Source organism: Panthera onca, chromosome D3 (assembly GCF_046562875.1).
Source record: "Panthera onca isolate mPanOnc1 chromosome D3, mPanOnc1 haplotype 2, whole genome shotgun sequence".
Taxonomy (NCBI): domain Eukaryota; kingdom Metazoa; phylum Chordata; class Mammalia; order Carnivora; family Felidae; genus Panthera; species Panthera onca.
In genome coordinates this window covers 46,130,598-46,154,995 of record NC_138350.1, presented here as the reverse complement: position 1 = coordinate 46,154,995, position 24,398 = coordinate 46,130,598, and the positions used below count along the sequence as shown (strand labels likewise).

General features: G+C 42.3%; 1 protein-coding gene across 3 annotated transcripts in view; it reads left to right on the top strand.

Moving 5' to 3' along the window:
• Positions 1-24,398, top strand: part of OSBPL1A (oxysterol binding protein like 1A) — a 265,761-nt gene that overhangs the window by 10,317 nt on the left and 231,046 nt on the right. The window contains exon 1 of one of the 3 annotated variants that reach the window (XM_078435368.2): positions 12,977-13,199. The exons of 1 other annotated variant lie outside the window; for it this stretch is intronic. The gene's annotated coding sequence lies outside the window, so the exon portion shown is untranslated. Of the gene's footprint in view, positions 1-12,976; positions 13,200-24,398 lie in introns of those variants that run through there. One more of the 3 variants, XM_078435370.2, reaches the window with a different exon arrangement.

The following is a 24,398-nucleotide window of genomic DNA, read 5'->3' as shown; positions in this document are numbered from 1 at the left end:
TCAGTTTCCTTGTCCATAAATGAGGATGATGATGATAGTATCTATTTTATAGGAGTATTATGAAAATTAAATGATCTAATCTATGGGGGCGCCTGGGTGGCTCAGTCAGTTAAGTGTCCGACTCTTGATTTTGGCTCAGGTCATGATCTCATGGTTTGTGAGTTTGAGCCCTGCATTGGGCTCCACGCTGACAGTACAGTGTTCTCTCTTTCTCTCAAAATAAGTAAATAAAGGGGCGTCTGGGTGGCTCAGTCGGTTAAGCATCCGACTTCGGCTCAGGTCATGATCTCACGGTCCGTGGGTTCGAGCCCCGCGTCGGGCTCTGTGCTGACAGCTCAGAGCCTGGAGCCTGTTTCAGATTCTGTGTCTCCCTCTCTCTCTGCCCCTCCCCTATTCATGCTCTGTCTCTCCCTGTCTCAAAAATAAATAAAATGTTAAAAAAAATTTTTTTAAAATAATAAAAATAAATCAACATTTAAAAAAGAATTTGGTAGGGGGCATCTTGGTGGCTCAGTCAGTTAAAAGTCCGACTTCAGCTCAGGTCATGATCTCGCGGTTCATGGGTTCGAGCCCCATGTCAGGCTCTGTGCCGAGAACTTAGTCTGGAGCCTGCTTCAGATTCTGTGTCTCCCCCTCTCTCTGCCCCTCCCCCGCTTGCATTCTGACTCTCTCTCAGAAATAAACATTAAAAATAAAAATAAATAAAACATAATTTGGGGTTTGGAGCCGAGGAGAGAACAAAAAACAGGTGGGCAGACCACTGTCGGCCCCATCCATAAAACCTCCCGTACCATCCTCTATGCCCCTTTTTGCTTTCAGTGACTCTGGAGTCTGTGCATTGACGGTGGTGATGTTCACAATAGAAGAAACGTGGATCTCTGAATGAGTGCTCAGAGCAGGGCTCTATCGTGACCACATTGCACTATAATATGAAGCCCCTGAGGTTTCAGTGGTTATTTGTTTCAGATGTCAGATGGTTGTAGGGGGCCGAGGGGAACAATTAACACTGATGACTCCCTAATGTGCCTCCCTTCAGGTTTGTTCTCTCTGTTGAGCTTCTGAGCACTTCCTCTTTAAGTACCTGTAAGGCATTTATATTATTTATAATTCGTGTAATTGGATATTTTAGATGTCATCTTAACCTTTTTTTAATGTTTATTTTTGAGAGAGAGACAGAGCATGAGCAGGAGAGGGGCAGAGAGAGAGGGAGACAGAATCCAAAGCAGGCTCCAGGCTCTGAGCTCTCAGCACAGAGCCTGACATGGGGCTCGAACTCACGGACCGCAAGATCATGACCTGAGCCGAAGTCGACTGAGCCACCCAGGCCCCCAAGTGTCATCTTAAACTCAAAATTTCACAGCCAAACTCAAAACCTTCCCCGAACGATCTTGTTTTCATGTATACAGTAGTCTCCCCTTAGTCCGCAGCTTTACTCCAAGGTTTCAGTTACCTGCGGTCAGCAGATGGTCCTCCTTCTGACATATCATCAGAAGGTCAATACTTCTGTGGCCTAGCGCTATGTCACAGTGCCTGCATCAGTCACCTCACTTTACCTCATCACGCAGCGATTTTGTCTTCTTACATCATCACAAGAAGAAGGGTGAGTACAGCACAGTAAGGTATTTTGAGAGGCCACGTTCATATAACTTCTATATAGTATAATTATTTTATTATTAGTTATTGTTGTTCATCTCCTAGTGTGCCTAATTTACAAATTAACTTTATCATAGGTATGTATGTACTGGAAAAAACGTAATACATACAGGGTTGGGTACTGTCTGTAGTTTCAGGCATCCACAGACAAGGGGGACTACTGTACCCTGCCATTCCAATTATTTATTCATTGAGTTGGTCATTTTGGAATATTTGCAAGCCTGGATCTTGAGCCATAAAATGCACTATATAAAGATACAAAGATAAGTAAGACATGCTTTCTGATTTCAGGAAGCCCAGAGTCTGATGGGGGTAAACACATAAACAAAACGTGTTATGTGCCATGGCTGTATGTCAGTTGCTTCCTCTCCTTTACACCTCACGGTAAAGGAGTCAAATATCTTAAGTCCTTCCTAAGTCATAACCACTTTCTCGGAGGGTTATATTTTATTTAAATGATCACTGCAGTCTCCTTGCTGCCTCTATCTTTTCTGTCCTCACTCAAGTCCTGTTTCCACCTTTCCGCATTCTAGATCTGGTGTTATTCCTTAAATGCTGCTTTGTTCAAGAATTTAAAGTTATTTTCTTTTTTTATCTTTAGATAGAGTGTATCTGTTCAAGCAGGGGAGGGGGCAGAGGGAAAGAGAGAATGTTAAGCAGACTCCATGCTCACTGTGGAGCCCCACATGGGGCCCAATCCCACAACCCTGGGATCATGACCTGAGCCAAAATCAAGAGTCAGACACTCAACTGACTGAGCCACCCACATGCCCTGGAATATTTTAAAGTGTTCTCTTTTCCTACTGAATGAAGGCTCAATTCTGCTTGGTTTTCAGAGACAGATCAGTCCCCCTCATGCAGTTTATACCACTCTACCCACCTGTTTTCATTCTTTCCTTGGCTCCAAATCCCTGACTGATTGCTCTGGACTGTGCGTTCTTGACCTCAGTCCTTTCCATGCCCTTCTCTACTCTGCTGGGGGTGAGGTGCTGCAGGGCTGTGCACTGTAATTGCCAAGCCCTGCCTACTGTGATGCCCTGTCTCCTTCTACTGTCACTGCTTATCTTAGTTCAGGCTCTCTCATCTCACTTCACACTATGGCAGGCACCTCTCAGCTCATCTTCCTGACTCCAAACCCTTCTACCCATCCTCCTCCCTGCTGACAGGACCCTTCCCTTAAAGCATCACTTGGGTCGTGTCAGTCCTCTGTCCCAAAGCCTTCCCATCTTCTGTATCACCTGTGTCAGTGAGGACGCCCTGTAGGCCAACTGTCTGCACCAGAAATGTGCCATCTTTACTCTTCCTTGTGCAGTCGATCACCATGCTCTTTCTGTTCTGTCACCTGAATCTTCCAACAGTTAACTTCTTCTTTTCTCCATCCTCACAGTTCTTGCCAAAGTTCAGGCCACTGTGATCTCTTGACTGGACTACAGCAACAGTCTTGTGACTGGTATTCTTGCCTCACACATCACTGCCTTTCAACCCTTTCTCCGTGTTGCCACCAGACTTTTCTCTTTGTGATAGACATCCAGTGTTGAAACGATTAGGTTTTAACTCCATGGTTTTGAGGATGAATCGCAAACTCTATGACACATTGTAAAGGACCCTTCATGATGTAATTCCCATGGATTTCTCCAGTCTCCTCTCCTCATCCCAACTCTCCAGCTGTCTGGCCTGCACCTTAGATGTAGCCTTACTGGACCACTGTCACTTCCCACAATGAGGCACATGATTGCTTTTCTGCTGTCCTATCACCTGTTAGCCCCTCTACTTGGAATGCTCTTTCCTTCCCCCTCCCTCCTACCATACACTGTTTGGGGCTTGGCTTTCTTGGCAGTTTGGGACTTGGCAGTTACTATGTTTTTCTTTATCCTTGCATTGCCGGCAGCTAGTACAGTGCCCTGCCTCTGGTCGGCTCTCTGTTCAGAGAAGTTATGTGAATTGTTCATGTAGACACCTGGTTAAGTGGCAGAGGACTGGGATTCAATCCTGATTTTCTGATGCTTAATTTTGTGTACATTCCATTTCATTACACTGCCTCCCACCTTGGATAGAATATCTTAGACATAAAGTCCCAGTTCATTCATTGATTCAACAAGTATCTATTGATTTCCTAATGTGTGCTAGCCACTGTGTTAGATAAAGGGAGGAAACTAGTAAACAAGACACTCCCTGCCTTTAGCATACTTCTAATTTGATGAAAGACATAGATAAATAAAGAGGCCTTTGTAGAACAGTGTAATAAATGTCATGGGTGTAAGTACACAGTAAATCAGAAAGCCTATAAGAGGGGCACATAATCCAGTCATAACGAGTCAGCAAAGGGAGTTAGAAGTGATTTCTAAACTCAGATTGTGTGAAACATAAGCCTCAGCAGGAGGAGGAAGCTGGGGAGGAGAGTTCAAGGCACAAGAAAACATGGGCAAAGGTTTGAAAGCATCAGAGACTGTGTCAATACAGGGAACTGAAAGTTGTTCATGATTGCTGAAGTGTAAAACGCTACGGTGATAATGAGACATGAATCAGGATGTTGCGGGGCTTTGTGGTGCTAAGGAGTTTGGACTACATCCCAAAGCAATTAAAAGAGTAGAATTCTAAGAGCATTATTTGATCAGATTTAAAATTTGGAAACATACTTTGACTACAAAATGGATTAGGGTTGGGTATGGGGGGTGGAGAGAGGAAAAGGTAGTTTGGGGAAAATGGAGGGAGAGAGACAAAAACGTTTGCCACTTGAGAAAGAGAATGAATATAAGGAGGGGAGCAGCCTGGAGGGTAGGGGGGCGGGGAAGGACAAATTGCCCTTTTAGTTATGCTGAGTTTGATGAATTGGTGTGTGAGTCAGAAGTTCAGGTGTAATGTTGGGACCCAGTTATAGGTTTGAGACATGAGCATCCAGAGGGAACACATGACCTAACCCAGGAAGGGTACGAAGAGAGGTAGCATTTAGGGCAGAACTTGTAACATTTAAGGAAAGGGGCAAGGATGAGGAGCTCAGGGAAACTAAGGGAAGAGAGCGTTCCCAGGAGGTGGGAAAGGGCCACTGGCGTCAGATGCTGCCAAAGATCAAGTAACCCAAGTCCATTGGGTTTTGCAGCCAGGAGGACTTCGGGGTCTTCAGTGGGAGCCTGTTGAGTGGAGTAGCGGGAACAGAAGTGGCAGTGCAGAGAGTAGAGAGAGAGAGGAAATGGAGGGAGTCCTTATAGACCACGCTGTCAAGGAGTTTAATTTTAACTGTGAAGGAGGAGAGAGAGAAAGGATACTACTCTCTGGCAGGTAGGTTTGCAAAGGATGGCACAGGTTAGAGACGCCCTGTGCGGCAGGCACACTGTGAGAGCACTTGAAGATCCAGGAGAAAGGGAGTTGATGGGATGAGGGTGCTGAGGAGGGGAGAAGGAGGGGCCACGAACACAGGTGCAGGCCCTTGGCCTTGACACGTTAACAGAAAGGAAACTTAAGGAAGAGTGTGGGTGCAGGTAAGCTTGTTGGTCCGGAGGTTAAGAATTCCAGGGGGCTTTTGTTTCCTTGGTAGAGTCGGAGGTGAAGTCATCTATTGAGAGCGCAGGGGCACGGGTGGGATAAGGGATGTGAGGTAGGGCAGGAGACAAAGCTTAGCCCTTGCCCCTTTTATTCCACTCTGTTCTTCTTGCTCCCTAGGTGTTCCCCTGCAAGCCTCGTGGCTTCAAGTTGCCTCTGCACAGACACTGGCAGGTTGATATCTTTAGTCCAGGCCTCACCTCCAAGCTTTCGACCATTTACCTGTCACCTACCTTTGAGTATCTCAAAGTCTCCTTCCCCACTCTGCCCCCCCAGCTCCAGCTCAGAGCGTCCAGAGGAGGAGAGGAGACTGGTAGGCAGAGCTGAGAATTCTCCACGTTTTAGCCTCACCCACTTGCAGCATGGCCTACTCCGTGTGAGGCCCTATGCTATCTTGTATGCCACCCCCTGGCTTTGCTCAGACGGTTTCGTCAGCTTTAACGTGCCCTTTCCCCAACTATTTCCACAGCTTCAAATCCTGTCCCTCTTAATGACTTGACTTCAAAAGCCATCTTCTTTGTAAAGCATTCACTAATAGCCCCAGCTGGAAAACAAAACTTTCCTCTTCTTTGTCCTTTATCTAAACTTTTCTTATGACTCCTCATTCTCGTATGTGGTACACCTGCTTACAAGTCTTATATTGTCTCATCTGCATTAGTAGGTTGTTAAATTCCTGAAGGCAGGCTATTGTCAAAGGCATCTTTTCTGTCCTAATGGAGAGCATGTACTCCCTCACAAAATCATGTCATTTATGAAGTTAATGTGTATCTACTGACTAATGAATAAACGAGTTAATCCACAATGAATGACACATTCTGTGCTCTGGTAAGTCTTTACATGTCATTATCCCAATCTTCTTTCCACTGGTAATCCTATCACAGATATTTGAGGGTGATTCGTAAGTCGGCTTCTAGAGTAAGCTCTTGCCCAGAAGAAACTCCCACGTTTTGTTTCTTGCTGCATCTTTCAGATTTACTATGTGGGAGGCACTCATTTCCCGCTTCTTGGGGTTTCTAAAGTTGAGGCTGAGTGTCAATGCCACCACTTCTAAATGTCTTCTCTATTCTAGTCCTCACTGATCTGGTCTTCCCAAATCCTTGGGGGTGTTACTGTGGCTTGTCTTTTTTGTTGGATTTCCATTGTATACTTTGCCTCCAACATTATATTGTAAACTTCAGGAGGCCAAGAATTTGAATATAAATGTATCACATTTTTGCCGTTCTTCTTTGCCCCTTTCTCCAATCTCTTTTCTCTCCAATTCTTAGTTGAGAAAAAACTAGCTACCACCAGAGGGCAGTAGAGAGGTCAGGGAGACTTAGGGATGGGAAAAAGGCCTTAGGTTTGGCAAAGTTGATCTAATAGGACTTAACTATTAGTTAAGATAAGATACTCTTTAGCTTCCTAGAAACAGATGTGATTTGCTTAATTCTAGGCACTAAATTTTAAGAGAGCAAAGTACAAACTGTATCACAATGCCATGATCAGTTGGAACACGAGGACGGGCTGGAGCATCTGGGAATGTAAGCCTAGAAAAAATCAAGGCAGCTCATGCTAGTTGTCTTTAAATGTGAAAGGATCATTAATCCTAACAGGTGAGGGCAGTGTGGAGACAGCATTTTCCTCAAGAAGAACTTGCAACAGCCAGCATGTTGGGGTGGGGGTAGGGGGAGTGGTTTGAGCTTGTAGGGGTGGAAAGCTTTTCCCTTCTTCCCTTCTAGGTTCTCTGCCTGGTCTAATAATTCAGTTGACATAAAACAGATTAATAGGAGAAAAACAAATTCTGTACTTACTGGAGCCCCATAAAAATACGAGACTCCCCTGCAGTCAGGTGATTGAGGCTTATCTAGCATCCTGAGCCAAGGAGAAGTGGGTAGGGGTCTGGGGCTTCAAAGGGGAGGAAGAGAGTTCATAAGATGGAAAGGGTAAATGTTTGGTAAACAAATGTTTTCCATGCCATGCAGATAAGTCTTTTCTGATATAAAACGTTCTCTGTAGTAACAGCTCTCTTTCCCGGTACATGCTCCTGACCTAAATTATTTTAGGCAGTTAAGAGGGAAGTAGGGGCACCTGGGGGACTCATTTGGTTAGCGTCTGACTTTGGCTCAGGTCATGATCTCACAGTTTGTGAGTTCAAGCCCTGCGTCAGGCTCTGTGCTGACAACTCAGAGCCTGCTTCTGATTCTGTGTCTCCCTCTGTCTCTTCCCTACCCCACTCACACACACTCTCTCTCTCTCTCTCTCAAATAAATATTAAAAAAAAATTTTTTTAAAGAGGGAAGTAAAAATCTCTTCTTGAATCTTCTGGATCCCCATTGTCTTCAACTTGAAAATATCCACATGCCAAAGTGGCACATTCTGGGTGCTATGGTCTGCTCCCCCTCAAGCTGCACTGCGAAGTCTAGGAATCTTCCTTCTTTGGGTATGAAGAAGAGTGAAAAGTGTTTACAGTAGTGGAGAGAATAATACTGTACGTCTCTAGTGTATTTTAAAGTTCAGAAAAAACTACCCTACCTGTCATCTTCTTTGATCCCCACGTATTTTTAAGCTTTTTAGAAGAATGGCTTGGGAAAAGGGAATTAAAAGGTTCGGCTTTATCTTGAGGACCAACAGGTGAGGGCTGTGTGGAGCCAGCATTTGCCTCAGCAGGAGGAACTTCGAACAGTAATATGGAAGGGGGGGGGGGAGGGGAATTGAGCTGCACTGTGAAACAGTGATCTGCCCGTTCATGAATTCCCCAGCCTGAGGCTGGGGGAAATACTTCTTTAGAATGTGGTTGAGGACAACGTGGCTTAGGTTTGTGGTTAGACTAGCTGATTTCTGATGGCTCTTCCAAATCTACGATCCAGGAGTCTGTGATTTGATCTACACTTACAATTCAGGCCCAAAGGTTGGCCCGTCAAATCCCCGTGCTGAGATCTTCGTGATTTCAGTAAATGAACTGTATTTCATGCTATGGCAACTCATCGAGAGTAGGGCCTTGGACCTGGCTGTATCAGGTATCGAAAGGTGACTCAGAACAGATAGTGGAGGTTAGTGAGGATCTGGAAGAGAGATGTGTGTGTGTGTGTGTGTTAACGTTTATTTCTATGAGAGGAAGAGGCAGAGCATGAGCAAGAGAGGGTCAGAGAGAAAGGGAGACACAGAATCCAAAGGAGGCTCCAGGCTCTAAGCTGTCAGCACAGAGCCTGATGCGGGGCTTGAACTCAAGGACTCTGAAATCACAACCTCAGCTGAAGTCGTACACTTAACCCCGGTGCCCTAAGAGATAGATGTGTTTTAGGAGGCTCAGAAGAGCAAGGAGGAGTAGAGACCCTGAAGGAAGAGGTGGCTCTTGAAAAGAAAAGGCGATATTGACAGGGCTGTTTGCTAGAGATGAAGAACAAGAGAGCTGAATGCATGGAAGGGGGTAGGAGCGATATATTAGGCTCTTTCTGGGTTCAAGGAATAGAGCGGCACTCAGGTTTCATCCGGTAAAGAGCAGGATTTGTTGAAAGCAAAAGTACCTCTGCTGCTCTGAAAGGTTGTTGAAGATACAACGGTGCCAGCAGGTGGCGCCCTCTCAAGCAAGGAGCCTCTCCCTACTCTAGTGTTCCCGCACTCTGGGGTCTCTATGATTCTCTCTCCACTTTTGCTTCTATTTCTGATCACCTTTTTCTACTCTCCTTCTTGCCATCCTATGGTTTCTGTTTATTCTCTGCCTTCACTTACCTCTATGCCTTTATGCATGTACCCTGGCTAAAGAATGTACTTGTATACTTTCATGGTCAAATACTCCCAGAGGGAATCTAGATAGTTTAATGCTACTCAGTAAAGACCTTTTCTGCTGGGCAGAGAGGATCTACCAGATCTTTGTTAAACCTAATAGAAAGGTACCATTCAGTTAGCCCCTGACCTTGCACCTTCTGCTGAGCCAAGGATAGTAGGTTGCATAAGCAAGTTCTCAAAACAGGACTTTGGGTGGGGCAGACTCTGTGACTTTTTTTTTTTAATTATTTATTTATTTCATTTTAATGTTTTTATTTATTTTTGAGACAGAGAGAGAGCATGAGCGAAGGAAGGGCAGAGAGAGGGAGACACAGAATCTGAAACAGGTTCCAGGTTCTGAGCTATCAGCACAGAGCCTGATGTGGGGCTTGAACTCATGGACTGTGAGATCATGACCTGAGCCAAAGTGGGATGCTTAACCAACCAAGCCACCTGGCCGCTCCTCTTTTTTTTTTTTTTTTTTAATGTTTTTTTATTTTTGAGAGAGAGGGAGACACAAAATCCAAAGCAGGCTTCAGGCTCTGAGCTGTCGGTACAGAGCCCAAAGCAGAACTCAAACTCATGAACTGCAAAATCATGACCTGACCCAAAGTTGGACACTTAACTGACTGAGCCATCCAGGTGTCCCCAAACTCTGTGACTTCTAAGAAGGGGTAGTATTTAATTGTCAGGTACACTGGATGGAAAAACAGGGTTTACTCATGATGAATAGAGCTAAGGGCTAAAGGTGCAGCTGGAAATATTGCCCAAGGAGCTTCTGTCACAAGCTATAAAAGAGAAGGGCTTGATTAAAAAAAAAAAAAAAAAAAAAAAAAAAAAAAAAAAAAAGAGGCTATAAAGGGTTTTTCTGTGATGGTGGCTGCCCATTAACCATTGGCTCTTCTTCTGGTTATAGCACTGCACCAGGACACTCTCTCCCTCCCTCTTTCTCTCTCTCTCTCTCTCTCTCTCTCTCTCTCTGTGTGTGTGTGTGTGTGTGTGTGTGTGTGTGTGTGTAGGTGAGGAGCTACTTCTCCTATGGAAGGTAATCTCGTGAGATTGTCAGCCAAGGAGCCCAAAGTCCATCTCTCCCTCTCTTTCTTAAATTTCCCTCTTCTGAAGATAGGGTAGGAAAACAAAAATAATCAGAACTTACTCTTATTTCCTGGAAAAGCTATAGACTAGCTCCTCCTGCTGTAATCCCTGCAAGTGCCCCAGTCCTGCCCTTGCCAGGCCAGATTTTCAGCTTTCTTTGATACTCTAGTACATTCCCTATTTGTTTCAGGTAGCCAGGGTCAGGGATCATTGCTTGCAACCAAGAAACTATAGGTATAGGGGACCTTTCTAAGCTTCTTGTGTGGAGACCCAGCAAAATCAATCATTTGTGGAACTTGAGTTACATAGCCATCTGTAACCTGTCACCCCTAGGAACAGAAGGTCAAGTGCGGAATGAAGTCTTAGATGAAAGTAATTTAATATCTGAAAATATACCACCCCCCTTATTTTAGCTGTTAAATAAACTGTAATGGTACAAATCACAAAGAGAGAAAAACCTCCAATGACCTCATAGCATTTATGGTCTGGAGTTCATAATAACTACAAAGTACTTAATATGTAGGTGTAGAGGATGGTTAATTTCCCCCAACTCAACAATTGATCTGGATTTGCCTGATGACATCTGACCTACTTTTTCAGCATTCCAGGCAGTAATTACCCAAAGTCCTCCCCAAAGCCTCGGTCTATAAAATCCTCCTTTTAATAAGATTTAACAAGCCTTTAGTGTGCTCCTGCAGCACTTCAAAGTCACACCAGCACCAGGAGAGTGTTTTTAAAACATGGAATGCACCAAGTGCATTCTGGGGTGTTTCAGGCTTAAGACAAAACTGCAGGGATACAAACGTCAGGTACTGTAGTCTGGAGGGAATAGTTGGGATGTGGGGAGGAGAACAGGGGTAGAAAGCCGTGGGCTCTTAAGTTTATTGAATCAAGCAAACGAGAGAGTACCAGGTAGATCTCGTGTGAACCAGGCAGTGGGCAATTCTGAAGCATATCATGGCCTAAACAATAGCTACCTTTTCTTTTTTTAAAAATTTTTCATTTGGGTCAGGCAGGCATGGGAATGGCAGGGCAAAGGCTTACTTACTCCCAAAGCCCCTGCCATACATCTAGAGCTTCCAGTTCTATTTCTGTTTGCATGCGTTGTAGCTAAGCATGATACAGTCACTTTAATGTGCGCTGTCTGTAAAATTAAAATACCTACTTTCTCAAAAGCTCAGAAAAGAGTTTGGAGAAATTATTGCTTCCAGAGGTTCTGTATCTGCCAAACGTTTTCTCAAGAAAGAGACTACCATGGTTGGGGAAATTTAGTGATTTCTTTGTTGTTCTAGAACAGCACTCACCAGTATGGTAGTGGCTAGCCACATGTGACTTAAAATTAATTAAAATTTAATAAAATTTAAAATTCAGATCTTTCGTCACACTAGCTAAATTTCAAGAGTTCAGCAGGCGCATGTGACTACTATATTGGACAAGATAGAATTATAGAACATTTCCATCATTTTCAACATTTCCATGCAGAAAATTCCATTGGACAGCAGTGTTCTACAGTAAGAATTGTTAACATCTTTGTTGTGTTTTCATCTTACTAGTCGGCAATAAAAATGCCAAAGAGATACCTTTTCCTAAAGATTCTTTATATAAATACCAAAGAGACTCCTGTAAATATACAGAAAAATTAGTGATCTTACCAAGATTGGAACTTCTTTTATTAGTAAACATGATGATTACCTTCTATTACCTTCATCCTCCTATTTGGCTAGGATCTGTTTTCATTTACTAACTCAAGAGAGTACAGTGAATTGGAAAAAAAAAAAAAACGAGAGTAGTAAATTTAGGCATTTAAATATCATAGCGAGAATGCAGCTTTTCATATAATTTTGTGGAAAATTATTTCAATGGTCAATTTTTATTTTGGCTGGGAAGATAATTCAGTATCCTTAGAAAATAAATCCTGATGTTCTTTGTGAGGAAAATATGACTGCCTCAGTTACCACACATTTTGCAGTTGAAGTATTGTGCTACTCAAGTGCCTTTTTTGTTAATAAGGGATGATACTAGCCTGGGAAATACAAGCAAGGCTACTGGTGTTCTCTAAAAACATTCTAAGAAATCTGCCAAAAGATGAATCACATGTAGCGCAATGACCAACCGGCCTATAATAGGTTCTCAATACATGTTTTCAAAATGGAATTGACAAGAAAACTACAGCCCCTTAAAAAATAATACCTACTTACTAATTTTTCATTACAAAAAGGTTCGTAAAATATATTGGAAAATACAAAAAAGTTGGAAGATTTTTCACATGCTCATAATTCCCTTTGTTTTGGTTAAGCATAATTTTTTAAAAGTTGTAATTATACTAGAGTTTGAAGTTGAAGACGGCGTAATTAAGGCTTCTGGCTAGACCTGTTAGAATGGAGTCTGAAGAGGTTGACTCTTCATGAAAGATTTTTTGATGCGGGGGCGGGGGGCGGGGGAGGAGATGAGGGAAACTTTGTAAATCCTCATCTCTTTAAGCATCCTTCGCTGGTATTTATCTTGTAACAGTTAGACCTGTATGGCATTTTAAGCCCATCCTTTGACACGTGAAAAGAAAAAGAGGTGTAGCCAATTCACAAAGCCAATTAAGTTCCCTCGGGTAAAGTCAAGGAAAGAAAAAACGTGGGCAGCTGTGTGATGTATTTGTTTACTGACAAATTTCCAGAGCCTGAACCCAGTATTTATATTCGCTTCGGCCGGGGAGGGGGCCATTTCTCTCCCCGCCACAGCTCGTAAGTATCAGGCCCACCCTTTCTTCTGAGTCAGGGGTTTGGGGAGAAAAGCACGAGCCTCTGCAACTCCCGGCAGCCCTTGGCAAAGCCTGGGCCCGGGGCCTGCGGGGGCGGGGCCTCGGCGTGCTACCCGCACGCTTAGAGGCCTGCGCGCCGGTCACGTGCTGCACGGGCCCCGCGCAAATAAACCGGGCGCGCGCGCGCGCTCCTGACGCGGGCGGCGGGGAGGGGCGGCGTCACCTCGCAGAGTGGCGTTTGACTGTCTCGCGTTTCGCCCCGTTCCGGGCTCCGGGACTCGGGAGACAGTCCTTCCGCGGGGCCGCGAGTCCTCCGGTAGTGCCAGCCAGAGTCGGTGACGGCCGCTTCATCGACGTGGGGAAGCCTGCGGTCGTGGCCCCCACCCCGGGAGCTCTGGGAGCCCGGGTGACCGCGTAGGTCAGTTTCCGTGCCCGGTTCCTGTGCGAGCGCGTTCCCCCCTGCCTGGTGCGCGGGGAAGATCTGTCCTCCCCTGGTGGGGGGTGCGCGGGCCTCGCGCGCGCGTCTCCGAGGACTGAGTCCTGGCGATGCTGGGCTCCCACCCCCGGCTCGGCTACCGTGTGGCCGCCGGCTCTCCAATGCTGCAGCGAACTTAGTTGTTAAAAGCAGCGAGATGCTGGCGTTTGTTGCACTCCCCCTCGGGGTGTAACGACTTGTGTGCTACATGCATTCCCTACCAAGTCATCAGCCGTGTGCTTTCTCGGTACTCTGATGTGTGCATCATAACTTTTAGTTTCCTACTACCATGAGGAGAGGATTGATTCTCAGTGGAAGTCACGAGCTGTCCATGTGACCATTCTCTCAGTGTACCTCGTGGTCACTTCGACTAGCATGGAAGACTATCAAAGGGATAGACAGTACGAAAGATTGCAGCTGCACAGTAGAAACGATTCATTTGCCTGGTGGCCCTATTGATTGGCAAAAGGCGTTAAAGAGGTTATTCTGATTTAGTTAATATTAGTTTTTCGTTGTCAAAGTCGTTGCTTTATCCAGACTGTATCGTGAAGTTGAACTGCTGGCAATGTGATATTAAGTGGAGACTGCTCGAATTTCGCACATTTAGTTACTAGGCTCTTGTGGATAGTTGTTGGTAATGCCTAAAATCAGTGATGCGTTTTCCCTGAAGCCTTAGTATTGTAGTTGTTGCATTCTTGATAGAGTTCGGAATATCCTCACCTCTTTACTAAGCATTTGGAAAATAATTTTGTCGATTTATTTTGAGGGCTAGCAATGTTTGCGTTCTAACCCTGAGAACAACAAATTTTATGCAGCCAGTATTGTAGGTATAATTTCTGCATCCCGCAGCTGAAAATTTTAAAGATCTCTGTGATAATTACAGAATGGTTACAAAATCCACATTGTCTGCATCTCCTAGTTCTAAACTAGGGGCTCTATCTACAATCTACAGGAGACAAAAAAAAAGTGTCAGTAACAGTTTTAAATTTTATCATCTTTTTATTTTCTCCCTGGCAGCACTGAAATTTGATATTCAAAACAGGAGGTAACTGCCGCAAGTTGAGTAGATTTATCTGAATCAGTTGCTGTAATTCTGTGTCGTCTTCTGCCAAGGTCAGTTTGTCAGATGACACTTGCTAAATATCTCAGCAGAATCTTGTCTGGAAATTTATGGTGGGTGGCTAATCCTGGTCTCTGGAGGCCCTTCGGTCTTGGCGGTATTATTCAAGCAGTACTTAACACCTGTAATTCCGAGCAGCTGGATGTTTCTACAAAAGCACCGCTCCCCCCACTCTGCCCTTAGGACAAAGGGGAATACTTGTTTAGAATCAACAAGTAGGTAGGAGAATGCAGCTGGTTTTGTTTTATTTTGGTTTTGAGGGATAACATGGCGCAGTGTCTGTTAGATAAATTAAAACTTTTCTTCTTGTGGCTTTATTTAACTTACAGAAACATCTGTATATTTAATCATAATCTTTTCAGGTTGGAACTCTGTGGCCCTTTCTTACCTCTTGACCTCACTAAAAAGCTGAGGTTTTGTACATTCCATGTATTCACTGAGAAAAGTAGTAGAAGGTAGAAATCAGCTTAAGGAAAGGAAAGAATGAGGTAGCAAGCACACATGAGAAATTTGAAGGGGTTAGGAACCTTGTCAGTTCTTTCAAGCCAAGTCTAGTAGTAATCAGAACTTTATTGATGACTAGTAAGTTCTTTCCAGTTCCCAGAAAGAGGGCAGGTGTTAGCAGTGTAGTCACCAGCTTATACCAGTCTTGCCAGAATTCATTAATGAAGTGATAGAAAAGATGCAGTCTGTGCAGTTTATATTGATCATGATGCCATATAAGTATCTTTTAGGATGCTCTTGATCCCTAGAAATGTTGGATTTTCCCTCACTTACCTGATCTCAACCACTAATAAGGTGGGCAAGTATTAGAAGTAGTTTTAAAGCTTTTTCCTTGAAGTATAGTTGACATATAATGATTAGTTTCAGGTGTACAACATAGTTATTGCACAACTCTGTATATTAAGTTATGCTTACCACAATAAGTGTAGTTACCATCTGTCACCATACAATTTTTACGCTTTTAGTAAGAGGAACTACTAGGTCACTGGCTGTGAGTTCTTGTACATATCAGCCAGCAAATAGGAAATTACTGTGTAGTGAAAACAGTCTTTGTCCATTTTCCTATCATGTGACAGCGGAAAGTAACCACATGTTTTCACTTTGTTATTTAAAGTTTTTCTTTAAAGAGAAACTTCTGACTATATGGTAGATAACAGGTCAGTATTCTATGTACATAATTTAAGTTTGGAAGATAATTTTCAAATGTGAAACAATAAAAGTGGAAAACATTTAAATACATTTTACCTAAAATTGAAGGAATTTTATCATTAAAAGGTAACAATCAAGCTCATTGTTAGAGTATTTTTACTATCCAAAACTGGATTTGTCTAATGTGTGGACTTGTCTGCCCTTTGCTTCTACAGATCCAAACTGTTTGAGACAGTAGTTAACAGTTCTAAGAATCTATCCAGTTCAAATGCAAATCAGGGTTGCATCTAAGGGTTCTTGGTTATTGAAGCACATAAAATGTGTAGCAACCTAAGGTTAGCTTAAACGATTTCATAAAGCAAGGCCGAGAAGCTTACAATAATTTTCACAAATTTTGATTAACACTTTCAACCAAATAAAGGTAAAATAAATACACAGGAAGTGGGATTGTTCTTCTATGGTGGAATAGCATCTAAGCCCATGTGGGTGTATAACAAGTATGAATAGAGAAGGTAGTATAAATATGTCAAATGTCACTACAGTTTACAAACTGCAGTGTTACTACAATTTTAGCTACTTCTCTATCATTTCTCCTCCCAAGGACACAAGGCTGTTTATCAGTGCACAAAGTCTTACTGGAAGGAATTTATAAAGTTTCACTGAATTAAAAATTAAGTGACTTTTAATTGAACTTTACCTTTTTGAAAGAAAGAAGTGAGTGCCTCCTAAAATAGACTTGATAATTTGTTTTCCTTAAATTGCCATGTTTTGGCTACCTCCTTTTAGTTAGTGAATAAGGCTTCTAAAAATGAGAGGATTAAGGCATAAATCAGATTTAACTTTCTTAATGTTCACACAGGAACAATAACTAGAATCAATGGCCTTTAGTTTTAGATACCGAATTGAGTTTTATGAAATGTATAGCTTTAATAACAATGTGCCTTGATTAGAAGTTCTAGATTCTGGTTTTGGCTTTATTGGCAAATAACTTTACCTCTGTACTTTCCGGGTTTTTTTTTTCATTTCTAAAATCAGCATTAGGTTAAATATGAATCTACCACTGTTGAGTTTCTAAAACAATGTATTTGTGTAATTGTTATCCCAAATTTATAGTTGCATACGTACATTTATATGTGTATATACGTACATACGTACACATAGGAATATGATCGTATTAGAGAAATCACTGCTAGGAGTTAGAATGAGGACAAAATTTATTTTCTTGCTATTGCCATGTTTTTTACATAGTTCAATTTTTAATATTTCCCTCACATTAAAAGAATAATAATGGGGAAAAAAATAACTCATACCACTAAGCAGCTAGCTACATTGGAAAGCAGTGCTAAGTGCACTACGGATTTTTATGTTAGATTTTGTAAAATATGTTCATAATTACATTTAATGTTTCTCATTCAGATTCCTAGCATACAGTGTGTTTCAAATATTGTTGTAATAATACCAAGCATAAAAGCAGTATCTGAGAATTTTTAATTTTTTTTTTAAATGTTTATTTTTGAGAGCACGAGCAGGGGAGGGGCAGAGAGGGAGACACAGAATCTGAAACAGGCTTCAGGCTCTGAGCTGTCAGCACAGAACCCGACACAGGGCTGGAACCCACAAATTGTGGGATCATGACCTGAGCCGAAGTCAGACGCTCAACTGACTGAGCCACCCAGGCACCCCTGAGAATTTTTTAAGTAATCACAATATGTAGTCAATTTTGAATAATTAGGTTTCTTTTGACTTTAATAGTACAAAAGCTATTTGACAATTGTAAGAACCATATTTCAGATGCTTCCTGAATTTCTTTTATTGTAAAATATATGTAACAAAATTACTCTTTTAACCATTTTTAAGTATACTATTCAGAGGCATTAAGTAACTTACATCATTGTGCAACCATTGCCACTGCCCATCTTTAGGATTATTTCAACATTCCAAACAGAAACTGTGTAACCATTAAATACTACCCACTCCCTCCTCCAGTTCCTAGTAATCACTGTCCTGTTTTCTCTCTGAATTTGTCTATTCTAGGTGCCTCATATAAATGGAATCATATAATATTTGTCCTTTTGTGTCTAGTTTCACTTAGCATAATGTGTGCAAGTTTCATCCATGTAGCATGTGTCAGAATTTGCTTCATTTTCAAGGCTGAATAATAATCCATTGTATGTATATGCCACACTTTTTCTATTCACCTGTCACTGAACACTTAGATTGCTTCCACCTCTTGGCTATTGTGAAGAATGATGCTGTGAACATGGGTGAGCAATTATCTGTTTGAGTCCCTGCTCTAATGCTTTTGGGTATATTGTGGGTCATATGGTAACTCTTAATTTTTGAGAAACTGCTATACTTTCCTGACATTTTATAATACCCAGTTAAATATTATGTGTATTATTGAATAAAGTCAGCATGGATGTCTTTGAATATTAACTTTTCAAACACCATTAAGAACTCGAAGACAATATTTTGAGTTTATGATACTCAGGTGAATAAGCTCTGATCGTTGAACTTGATTATCTTTGTTTTTATTTTTTAATTTTTTTGTTTATTTTGAGAGAGAGCAAGCAGGGGAGGGGCAGTGAGAGAGAGAGAGAGAGGGAGAGAGAGAATCCCAAGCAGGCTCCACACGGTCAGCATGGAGTGTGATGTGGGGCTTGAACTCATGAACTGTGAGACCATGACCTGAGCCGAAATCAAGAGTTGGAAGCCTAATCAGCTGAGCCAGTCAGGCACCTCAAACTTCATTATCTTTGATTTCTCCAGGAATTTTCTACATCGATTCTATAGACCTTAAACTTAAATACTAAGGAAAAGTAGCAATTCAACTTGATAGATCTCCAGCCAAATTTAGCAAGTTATGACTGTCCTTTAGGCTCCAAGTTTTAGGGTCTTTGCCAGGATCTCAGAGTTGTAAGGGCTACAGAATTTATTTGCTGTATTGAGTGGGCATTTAGTGGCACAGACTATCAAGTATGGGGACCAGTCTAATTCGGTGATTTACAGTGTTTATAAAACAACAAAATAATTTAGAAGCCTAGCTTCCTCAGTGGACCTGGGAGGTGAGGAAACAAGGCAAAATAGTCTGTAGCCTCCCAGCTTTTGAAGCTCAAACTGTTGTCTAGTTAGTGCCTTGAAAACATTCTCTTGGTCATTAAAAATCTCCTTAATCTTAAAAAGAAAGCTTGGAATTGCATGAATGTGGAAAGAGCAGTTGAAAATATCCACAGAGTGATGATGAAAAATACAATACTGATAGGCTGTGGCTCAGATCCATTCTGATCAGCTGCATTAAGGGATTGCTTGTCTTTTTCTTTCTCTTACACATCAGGGACCAAGCTTATTTCAGCTTATTTCTGAAATAAGCTTATGATTCCAAAGAATGTTTGTTTTAAAAATCTGTTCACGTGAATTTGGATTCTTTTGTTTTTCTTCTAAAGTCAACTATTAATCATAGATATCAGCTTATTTATAAATTAGAGATGCATCAAGTTAAATAATAGTAATCCTCAGTAATCCTAGAGTAGATTTTTTTAAAGGTCTCTTTTTCTGTGATCTATAAGAAAAAGGCTTCCTTAGGGGCACCTGGGTGGCTCAGTTAAGTGTCTGACTTTGGCTCAGGTCATGATCTCGCAGTTCATAGGTTCGAGCCTGCGTTGGGCTCTGTGCTGATGGCTTGGAACTTGGAGCCTGCTTCGGATTCTGTGTCCCCCTCTCTCTCTGTTCCTACCCCACTCACTCACTCACTCTCAAAAATAAATAAAGATTAAAAAAATTAAAAACCTTCATTAATTGCTATTAGATAAAGGTGTCCCACTTAAAGGCATTGCCTTTAGGCCTTCCTATAGGGAGGCATGATTGCTTTATTCTCAGAGAACTGAATCCACATCTATTCATCTGCCCATCTATCTATTTAACGTTTGATTACCTGCTGTGTTCTAGGCACATTGTTAGGTCCTAGGAATATGATGGGGAACATAATAGACATGAGTAGACATGAGACCCTTGTCCCATTCAAGTTTACAGGGAGTGCAGTGTAAGGAAGGCCGAAGAAATGACCACATGAGTACTTGCAGACTGATGTGTGCTAAACATGGTGAGGGATCTAGTTGAGGTTGGGAATGAAGAGGGCAAGTCAGACTTCTTGAGAGCGGTGGATAGTAATTGATTTGTATACTTGTCCCTACAGTATTTATAAGTTCCCCCTAGTATAAGGCCTGGTTTTACTCATTAATGAGCCAGCAAAGCTCAGGACAAGTATTCCTGGAATGTTGTCGGCCCTCAATGAAGCGTTTGCTGCTTCATCTCCTTGTGGGACACAAGTGCTAGGAAAGGTGAGGGTGGCCCTGGTGCTGGTAGGGGAGCCACAGCTTCTTGGGCATGTCACGCCGGACACCTTCCCAGCCCGTGCTGACTACCTGGATGCCTGCCGAAGGCACATGGTTTAAGATCCTGGTGGATATTCTAAAGTTCAGGTCTTCATCCTCAGCAGTGGACTCTGAGTTGTGATTTTTGAATGGAGAAAGAAGTTGCCGTGAATGTTTTTATGCCTTGGTTTGGAACAGTTTCTTTGTAGCTTAGTTGGAAGGAACATAGAGATTAATATGGTGGCCACACTGCTAGCATTTTAGGAAGTTTACTGAGTTTTTAAATTACAGGTATTTTTGGAGTTGTGCTAACTTTTGTGTTAGAGCCACTGAGAAATTATCTTGCTAAAATATATTCTTACTGTTTTCTGCTCCTAACACGCAATGATTTGTTTACAGATGTAAGTTTTAAATGTATATGTGATTCGGGGATGCTTGGGTGGCTCTAAGCCTCCGACTTTTCATTTCGGCTCAGGTCATGGTCTCACAGCTTCATGGGTTTGAGCCCCGCATCAGGCTCTCTGCTGACAGTGTGGGGCCTGCTTGGGATTCTCTCTCTCTCTCTGCCCCTCCCCTGCTTGTGCTCTTTCTCAAAATAAACCTTAAAAAACCTGTATATTTAAATGTTTATGTGATTTTATAGACTTGTTTCTATAGGGAGATAGGAGAAAGTGTCAATCCCCTTCCTACCCCTGCTACTCCTTTCTAGGGTAATAGAAGTTTACAAGAGCAATGTAAGGAAAATGCATTTTGGATTTATCATTAAGGATACTACTTAAATCCTAAATGTTACAGTCTGCGAACCTTTGGAATTGGCTTGGCCTGCTGATAGACTAATTCGTTTTGATAGATGTGGTGTTAAAAGTGCTTTGTAAATGACAGAATGTCCAAATTGCTTTAAGAATGTTTTTTAATCAAACAGGCACCTGCATTAAAATCTATGGGAGTTAAGCAGAGAGCAACAAGAGATTTTTTTTTTTTCTCCCGGTTTTGGTGAGATTTAACTGGCCTGGTTCCCTTCAAAATAATCTGTATTTTATTTACCTCTATTACACCTCCCCACCCACCCATCCTGTCTTATAGCAAGAGTTCTCTCCCCTGTTAAGATACCTAAGAATCTGTTTCTGTTCTGAGGAAATTGGTGGCCATAGGACAGGAGATCTTTCTGGGCTGCCTAGCTTTGCCCACCGGCCCCTCAAGTACCATCCCCCTGCCCCTGGCCTCAGTGCCATGCTCCTTTCTCTTAGGCTGTTCATCCGCTTACTTTAGGCACCTCTAGGATCTTTTCAGTCCGGCACCCCTCCTTTCTCTTATACATCAAGCTTTTCCTGTTTCTGGCCCTTGCCTCACAGCCTGTAAACATGTGCCCAGCTATCCTAACTCTAGAGCTAACACTAGTTCCTCAGAACAAAGTTCCTCTAAAGGAGTCTGGTGTCCTCTCTCCTTAGCATCCCTCATTCAGTCCTCAGTGTACCTACATCTGCTTTTGCCTGTGTCATTTCCACTGGATGTACCCTTGAGCTCATCAGTGACCTCCGATTCACCAGACCAACCAGCGATTTCACACCTGGTCCTGTGCTTCCTTTACCATTTCACACCCATCTGGCCCCTTTGAAACTCGGTCTTCTCTTGGTTTTTTTTGGTGCTGTCACCCTTTTCTGTCCCCTTTTCCAACCTTAGGCCTTCTCTGCTAGATTGTAGTCACAGGCCTCCTTCCCCTTAAATGTTGGTCTCCTCTAGGTGAGGGATCTCATTTACTCCTGTGACTTTAACGACCACTGCTTGGCTGAAAGTCCTGCTGTGTGAATTCTAGCCTACAACTGCGTGCTTCTCCTCATGCTGCTCTCTGGACCTATCCTTCTCCAGTTCCCACAGGAATCTCAGACTCCCCATGGCCAGCATGGACTCGCACAACTTCACCCAGGGTTGTCCACATTAGCAACTTTCTTCACGCTGCTGGTCTTAGAGAACTTGTCATTCCTTTTTTTTTTTTTTTTTTTTTAATGTTTATTTATTATTATTGACAGAGCATGAGGAGAGAGAGGGGGAGACACAGAATCTGAAGCAGGCTTCAGGCCCTGAGCTGTTAGCACAGAGCCCGATGCAGGGCTCGCACTCATGAACTGTGAGATCATGACCTGAGCTGAAGTCAGTTGCTTAACCGACTGAGCCACCCAGGCGCCCCAAAGAACTTGTCATTTTTCAGGCTCCAGCTTAAACGTCACCTTCTCTGTGATTCCTTCTATAACTGATGCAGACAAAGAACGCACCATGCTTTCTCCTGAACAGCTGCTGTCCCTTGGACATGTTACTATTCGTGGCACATGCTGCTCTGGTGGTTGGCCTGTCCCTTGCACACGTTACTGTTTGTGGCACATGTTGTTCTGGTGGTTGGCCTGTCCCTTGAACACGTTACTGTTCGTGGCACATGTTGGTCTGATGGTTGGCCTGTTTCTGAGAGGCAGAGACTGTGTCGTCATCACTGTACCTCCAGTGCCTCCTGCAGGCAGCCCATCTTTGGTAGGTATTAATAAACATTTGTTAGGTACATTTTAATCCCAGTCCCAGCATTTATGAGCAACCGTTGTGGTTAATATATTACTGTAGACTGTTTAAGTGGGTAAGGTTTATTTTTATTTTTATCGTTTTATTTTGTTTGTCATGATAAGTGTATTTTTTAATCTCCATCCCTGATTTCCCCCTTTCCCTTATGCACCTTCCCTCTGGTAACCATCAATTTGTTCTTTATAGGCAGAACACTGTTTATTTGTGTCTCTCGTTTTCCTCCCTTTGCTTATTTGTTTTGTTTCTTAAATTCCACATGAGTTATATGGTATTTGTCCTTCTCTGACTTATTTTGTTTAGTATCCTACTCTAGCTCCATCCGTGTTTTTGCAAATGGCAATATTTCATTTTTTTATGGCGGAATAATATTCCATCATGTGGATGGGTAGTATATATACACATCTTCTTTATCCATTCATCTGTTAAGGGACCTTTGAGCTGCTTCCAAAGTTTGGCTGTTGTAAATAATGTTGCAGTAAACATAGGGGTACATGTATCCCTTTGAATTAGTGTTTTCAGTTTTTGGGGGTGAATACCCAGTAGTGCTATTCCTGGAATGTAGGGTAGTTCTATTTTATAAAAAATGTTTATTCATTTTTGAGAGAGACTGAGCACAAGCAGGGGAGGGACAGAGAGAGAGGGAGACACAGAATCTGAAGTAAGCTCCAGGCTCTGAGCTATCAGCACAGAGCCTGATGTGGGGCTTGAATCCATGAACCGTGAGATCATGACCTGAAATGAAGTCGGATGCTTAACTGACTGAGCCTCCCAGGCACCCCTAGGGTGGTTCTATTTTTAGTTTTTTGAGGAACCTCCATACTGTTTTCCACAGTGGCTGTGCCAGTTTGCATTTCCACCAACAATGTAAAAGGTTCCTCTTTCCCCACATCCTCGCCAACACTTGCTGTTTCTTGTGTTATTGATTTTTGCTGTTCTGTCAGGTGTGAGGTGGTATCTCATTGTAGTTTTGATTTTCATTTCCCTGATGATGGATTTTGTTGAGCATCTTTTCATGTGTCCATTGGCCATCTGTATGTCTTCTTTGGAGAAATGTCTGTTCATATCTTCTGCCCATTTTTTAATTGGGTTATTTTTTTGGTGTTATATAAGTTTTTAATAATATGTATAATATATAACATATCTTTTAATAATCTTTACACCCGTTGTGGGGCTCGAACTCATGACTGCAAGATCAAGAGTTACAGTGTCCTCCAAATGAGCCAGCCAGGAGTCTCTAAGTTTTTTATATATTTTGGATACTAACCTTTTATTGGATGTGTCACTTGTAAATATCTTCTCCCATTCAGTAGGTTGCCTTTTAGTTTTGTTGGTTGATTGTTTCCTTTGCTGTGCAGAAGCTTTTTATTTTGTTATTGTCCCAGTAGTGTGTTTTTGCTTTTTTTTTTTTTTCTTCCTTGCCTCAGGAGACACATCTAGAAAAATGTTTCCATGGCCAGTGTCTGAGAAATGACTGCCTGTGCTCTCTTCTATGATTTCTATGGTTTCATACCTCACATTTAGATCTTTAATCCATTTCAAGTTTATTTTTATGTATGGTATAAGACAGTGATCTAGTTTCATTCTTTTGCATGTAGCTGTCCAGTTTTCCCAGCATCATTTGTTAGAGACTGTATTTTTCCCATTGCCTATTACTGTCTCCTTTGTTGAAGATGAATTTACCATAACTGTAGGTTTATTTCTGGGCTCTCTATTGTGTTCTGTTGATCTATGTGTCTGGTTTTTTGCCTGTACCATACTGTTTTGATTACTACAGCTTGGTAGTATGTGTTGAAATTTAGGATTGTGATACCTCCGGTTTTATTGTTTTTCAAGATTGCTTTGGCTAGTTGAAGTCTTTCGTGGTTCGATACAAATCTTAGGATTGTTTGTTTTAGTTCTGTGAAAAATGCTGTTGGTATTTTGACAGGGGTTGCA